General features: G+C 54.9%; 1 pseudogene; it reads left to right on the forward strand.

The window, feature by feature from the left end:
• The first annotated feature begins 3,475 nt into the window (after window positions 1-3,475).
• On the forward strand, window positions 3,476-4,408 carry LOC136996093 (olfactory receptor 14C36-like; annotated as a pseudogene).
• Window positions 4,409-6,503: the final 2,095 nt, after the last annotated feature.

Below are 6,503 nucleotides of genomic sequence, written 5' to 3' on the forward strand. Positions count from 1 at the left end.
AAGCCCAGCCCTGGAAACAGTGCCACATGAATTGATGGAATTTTTTAGGTTGCTTCACCATGGGGTTAGAGGTGTCCCTATTTCTGTGCACTGGATTGTGATTGTGCAAAAAGTCTAGTGTTCATTTCTTTGTTTGATAGGCAAAAGGGAGCAGGCATCCAATGGTGCAGGTGCCGGCCCATCGTGGTGGTAACTCCTGTAGGCGTTGGTTCCACATAAGTAGAACCACACGGATGTCAGAATAGTAGGTTTCACTACTAGGATGGTCTTCTTTCTGTGCCCTGTCCCCCATCAGTCCCTGAGGCACAAGTGACCTCACAACCACAAACAGAAACCACAGGACCACAATTGAACTATCAAGCACTAGGGCACAAGTGACCTCACAAAAATAAAAAATAAAAAAATGTACCCACATGACCAGCACTGGCCTATGAGCCACGGAGGCACAAGTGACCTCACAACGACAAACAGCAGCCATGGGCCTAGCACTGGCCTATCAGGCACTGAGACACAACTGACCTCACAACCACAAACAGCAGCCATGGGCCTAGCACTGGCCTAGCAGGCACTGAGCCACAAGTGACCTCACAACCACAAACAGCACCCATGGGCCTAGCACTGGCCTATCAGGCACTGAGCCACAAGTGACCTCACAACCACAAACAGCAGCCATGCGCCTAGCACTGGCCTATCAGGCACTGAGCCACAAGTGACCTCACAACCACAAACAGCACCCATGGGCCTAGCACTGGCCTATCAGGCACTGAGCCACAAGTGACCTCACAACCACAAACAGCAGCCATGCAGCTAGCACTGGCCTATCAGGCACTGAGCCACAAGTGACCTCACAACCACAAACAGCAGCCATGGGCCTAGCACTGGCCTATCAGGCACTGAGCCACCACTGACCTCACAACCACAAACAGCAGCCATGGGCCTAGCACTGGCCTATCAGGCACTGAGCCACAAGTGACCTCACAACCACAAACAGCAGCCATGGGCCTAGCACTGGCCTATCAGGCACTGAGCCACAAGTGACCTCACAACCACAAACAGCACCCAGGCACCTAGCACTGGCCTATCAGGCACTGAGCCACAAGTGACCTCACAACCACAAACAGCAGCCATGGGCCTAGCACTGGCCTATCAGGCACTGAGCCACAAGTGACCTCACAACCACAAACAGCAGCCATGGGCCTAGCACTGGCCTATCAGGCACTGAGCCACAAGTGACCTCACAACCACAAACAGCAGCCATGGGCCTAGCACTGGCCTAGCAGGCACTGAGCCACCACTGACCTCACAACCACAAACAGCAGCCATGGGCCTAGCACTGGCCTAGCAGGCACTGAGCCACAAGTGACCTCACAACCACAAACAGCAGCCATGGGCCTAGCACTGGCCTAGCAGGCACTGAGCTACAAGTGACCTCACAGTCACAAACAGCAGCCATGTGACCAGCACTGGCCTATCAGGCCCTAAGGCACAAGTGACCTCAGAAGCACAAACAACACCCACACGACAGGCACTGGCCTATCAGGAACTGAGCCACAACTGACCTCACAACCACAAACAGCACCCAGGCACCTAGCACTGGCCTATCAGGCACTGAGCCACAAGTGACCTCACAACCACAATCAGCAGCCAGATGACCAGCACTGGCCTATCAGGCACTGAGGCACAAGTGACCTCACCATCAGCACCAAAGCTATGGGCATGCTCTTGGCCTACCCGCTTCAGAGATACAGCTCACCTCACAAGCAAAAATGGCATCAACGTGCCTGCTGCTGCCCTATCTGGAACCAAGACACAAGGGATCTGAAAAGTGCAAACCTTCACAGAGGAGAAGCTCACCTGGGCCACTCTCACAACCCTTGATTACCCTGTTATCACTCCGTACAGAACAGTCTTCTGCAAACAGCTTTCATCTCCTGGCAAGACTCTCTCCAGGTCATGGCACAGCTCCACTCTTCACCCTGCACACAAATCACAAAAGGGAACAATTGGTCTTGCTTTTCCTTTAGTACCATCAAGTCCGAGCTGGGAGCCTTTGCACTGCAGCACCTGCACAATGACAGCAGGATGCCACTTCCACTTCTAGTGCATTTCTAGGGACAGAGACCAGCTGAGGGAGCAGCTGCACTGGAAAGGGCTGCTGACACTGTCACATCAACTCAGCACTGCAGCAGGCATCAGCCTGACGCCAGACCTCTGCTCTGCCAGCTACTCTACAAGCACACTGTCTCTGCTCCACAGAGCTGCCTCTTCTGCTCAATACAACCAGGCACCAGCAAGAAGAGATGGATGCAGGACACTCTCCTCTTGCACACTCCCCAGCCACTGCTCTGCTCGCTGCCTTCCCTTGGCTCCTCAACCCAGACACATAGCAAATCTCTTGCAGTGACACCAGAAGGTGGCCAAGGCACTCTAGGCTCACAAGGCCTGTGCAAATGAGCAGCACAAGATCAGGCAGGGACAGAGCTGGCTCCTTGGGAGATGCTGCTCTTCCCAGAGGGAAGGATCGTGCTTTCTTTGGGCACAGCAGGCTGCTGCTGTCCACCTCCATCCCCTCAGGAACCTCCAGCTCGGGATGGGGGGGATGGGGATTTTGTTTAGTAAAACAAAGCTTACAGATACAGTGTAGAAACAGTTGAGAGTCCGGAAGGTCCAAACTAGCCATGGTTCCTTTTGTTATGGAAAATCAGGCTCGCCGGCCACCATAACAGGGTCCGACCCTAGGTTCCCGCTGAGGCAGAAGTTCGAAGTCAGATTGGAGAGAAATAACATTTAATGATACACATGCGGTAATTACAGCTCGAGCTGGGTGCCTCCGAAGAGGGACCCCGAACAAAGAAATCCCTGGGCAATTATACCCTTACAATCTAAATTCCCCACCCCTTAAGCGATAGTTTGGACCAATAGTAATAGTTAGGTCTGGGTTCTTCCCCTTCTTCCTTGGGACCCTTCATTGTCTCTAGGCAGGCTGCTGCTTCTTATCTTCAAGGTTGGCTACTCCTACTGTCCATGTAACTTCTTTATCCCTCCAGCTTGAACCAGCTCTGGGGCCCCCTTTTATTTATCTAAGTAAAAGTTCACAGCTTGAGGCCTAAGGCTTCAGCAAATGTAGCTACTAATGCTAAGCAAGTTATGCTAAGCGATTTATTCTAGACAGCTTCAGTCTGATATTCTCTAACAGCAACCATTTTCTGGTGTCCCACCAAATATGTGGGGCTGATTGACACCTCCATTTCCATCCTCTAACAGAGCAAAGCTGATTCCTCTGGAGACCATGGGCAGGGGCGCCTGCGCTGCATGTCATGTTCAGTCAGCATGCACCAGAGCTCCAGACAGAGTGCTGAATGAATGCAAAGTACAGAGAAATGTGGGGATTTCTGTTACAAATGCAATGGGTTTGGCTCAGAGAAGACTGCTGTAACTTGCCACTGTCTTTTTCCCCAAAGTCGAGAGGGAGCAGATGTCCAACGGTAGCTCCTTCACCGAGTTCCTCCTGCTGGCATTTGCGGACACACAGGAGCTCCAGTTCTTGCACTTCTCACTCTTCCTGGGCATCTACCTGGCTGCCCTCCTGGGCAACGGCCTCATCATCGCAGCTGTAGCCTGTGACCAACACCTGCACACCCCCATGTACTTCTTCCTCCTCAACCTCTCCCTCCTCAACCTTGGCACCATCTCTGTCATTGTCCCCAAATCCATGGCCAATTCCCTCTGGAACGCCAGGGTCATTTCCTACTTGGGATGTGCTGCCCAGGTCTTTTTCTTTGTCTTCTTTGTGTCAGCAGAGTATTCTCTTCTCACAGTCATGGCCTATGACCGCTACGTTGCCACTTGCAAACCCCTGCACTACAGCACCCTCATGGGCAGCAGAGCTTGTGTCAAAACGGCAGCAGCTGCCTGGGCGAGTGGTTTTCTCAATTCTGTGATGCACACTGCTAACACATTTTCCCTACCACTCTGCCAAGGCAATGCTGTGGACCAGTTCTTCTGTGAAATTCCCTAGATCCTCAAGCTCTCCTGCTCAGACTCCTACCTCAGGGAAGTTGGGGTTACTGTGGTTACTGCTTCTTTAGTCTCTGGGTGCTTTGTTTTCATTGTGCTGTCCTACGTGGAGATCTTCACGGCTGTGCTGAGGATCCCCTCTGAGCAGGGACGACACAAAGCCTTTTCCATGTGCCTGCCTCACCTGGCTGTAATCTCCTTGCTTGTCAGCACTGTCATGTTTGCCTACCTGAAGCCCCCTTCCACCTCCACAGCTCTGGATCTGGTGGTGGCTGTTCTGTACTTGGTGGTGCCTCCAACAGTGAACCCCCTCATCTACAGCATGAGGAACAAGGAGCTCCAGGAGGCAGTGAGGAAGCTGATTCAGCTGGTACTCGTTCAGCAGCAATGAGCTGCCCATCTCTCTTCACAAGCAATTCTCAGTTTATCTCCAGCAGCTCCCATGCATTGCGCATTCTTTCTGTGACAGTCATGTTTGTACACAAGTGTTTGAATTCATCCCACTTCTCCAGAGGCACAAAGCCCTTCCGTCTGACCCAGAGGCCTTCTGTAAAGCTGCTGATCACTGTGTCAGAGCTGGCCTCCCAAGTAGCATCACTGTAATAAAAGGGGATCTCCTTAGTACTGTGCCTGAAGGTTGGGCTCTTCTTCCCAAGCTGGAGCCAAGAATGCACTCAGGGAATGGTCCCCAAAAAGGCCCTGTTGCCGTGCCTGGGTTTTCCATGGGCTAAGGGGCATCAGCTCTTTTGGGTGATGTGTGAGGGAATGAGGGCTGGATTCAGCTGTCACTTGTGGGTGCCCAGTGCCCCTGGAGAGGATGAGTGGTCAAGAGGTGTCTGCCGGGCACTGTCCCACCTATTAGAGGGCTGGTGATGGATGCCCATCCTTCTGGAAGGGAGCATGGAGCCACCAGTATTTCACAGGGGATCTCCAGGGACAGCATGTTCCTGGGATGGGCAGTGAGTTGAGTGTCCCAAAACCAAGTGGAGCCACCCCAAAGCAAAGGGCTAAACCAAAGAATGGACCAAATCAGGGCTCTTCAGTCTCAGGAGAGGCAGTGAGCTGGGTCTATGACACCCCTGAGGCATTGGAAATGCCCTGTGATTGCTCCAAGCATCCTCCACGGCCACAGACCCTGGGGAGGGCATTGTCAGGTGCAGTGATGCTGGTCCAGCTGGGCCTGCACTGACCAGCACAGACAGTGAGGCCCCACAGCCCGCTCGCCCTGCAGAGCAGCACCGCCAGCTCGGTGCCCTGCAGGGAGCACAGGTGCAGGAGAGGTGCAGGAAGGGCCGTCTAGGCCAGAATGGACACACTGATCTGGGGAAAGGCCCTCTGGGGAGCAGGGACGCCTCCAGAGAAGAGCAAAGGTGCAACTGTGTGCTTGTGGGGAGGAATAAATGAAAACCTGTTGCTGTGTGTGTCAGCTAAGGGCAGGCTGCTCTGTCACTGGAGCTGCGTGAGGAGCCTCAAGGCCAGGACTCTTGTGCTGTGCTGGGGAGAGGGGCTGCCCAGAGGGGCTGCAGGCAGCCAGGGTTAAGGATCTCCTGGTCATGAGAGCAGTGGAGACATGGAGTGAGTGGCCTGCATTTCCTTGTGCCATTGCTGACCCCCAGCCCCCCCCCCCCCCGGGGGCTGATGTGGAGGCTGACACCCCTCTCTGCCCCCCAGGACCTGCTGTGCTCTTCAGAGGGGCTGGGGCTGTGGGGTGAGTGCCCAGAGCTCTGCGGTCCCCTGCAGTGGGCACTGCTGTGGGGCCACCCCCAGGCTGGGCTGCTCTGCTGGGTGGGCTGGGGAGAGGGCAGGGGAGGTGGGGAGAGCCAGGGAAGGTCTGGGCTGAGCTGGAAAGGATGCAGGAGAGGAAAAATGCCAGCAGGCAGCTCCTGTGTGTGAACGGCAGTGTGGGAGCACATGGCCGTGTGCTTGCAGGGCAAATGCAGGTCTCCTGGGAAAGGCACCAGGACATGGAGGGTGCAGGAGTGTAGAGCCCAGGTTGTTCCCTGTGTTGCATGGACACACTGGGGAAGCTGCCCCAGGGCCATCGTCCCACACCAGCCCCTCACATCACCCCTTTCCAGCACTGGCAGCGCACCCCAGCTGTGGGGTGCTCCGTGGCCAGCTCCGTCCTCCTGCAGGTCTCCATATCCAGACACAGGAGAAAAGGCCAGCCTTGCACGGCCTCTCTTCTGCACCACACCCCAGCACATCCCACAGCACGGCTGTCTGCTAACAGCCCCGTAACTGGGAGGCCTCAGGCAGAGCTTCCCCTGGAAAGCTGAGGCAAAAAAGACATTTAATACCCCAGCCCTTTTCATGTCCAAGGTCTCTGCTGCCAGCTCCAGCTGAGCTCTGCCTTTCCTCACTCCATCCCTGCATGCACAGACAAGGTCTCAGTGCTCCCCCTGGGCAGCCCGTCCCCCTTCCACCCTTGCGTATTTCCCCTCTGGCACCCTGAGCTCTGGTGGTGCTGCCAGGGCAGAGGTGGA

This window comes from Apteryx mantelli, unplaced genomic scaffold (genome assembly GCF_036417845.1).
Source record: "Apteryx mantelli isolate bAptMan1 unplaced genomic scaffold, bAptMan1.hap1 HAP1_SCAFFOLD_20, whole genome shotgun sequence".
Classification (NCBI taxonomy): domain Eukaryota; kingdom Metazoa; phylum Chordata; class Aves; order Apterygiformes; family Apterygidae; genus Apteryx; species Apteryx mantelli.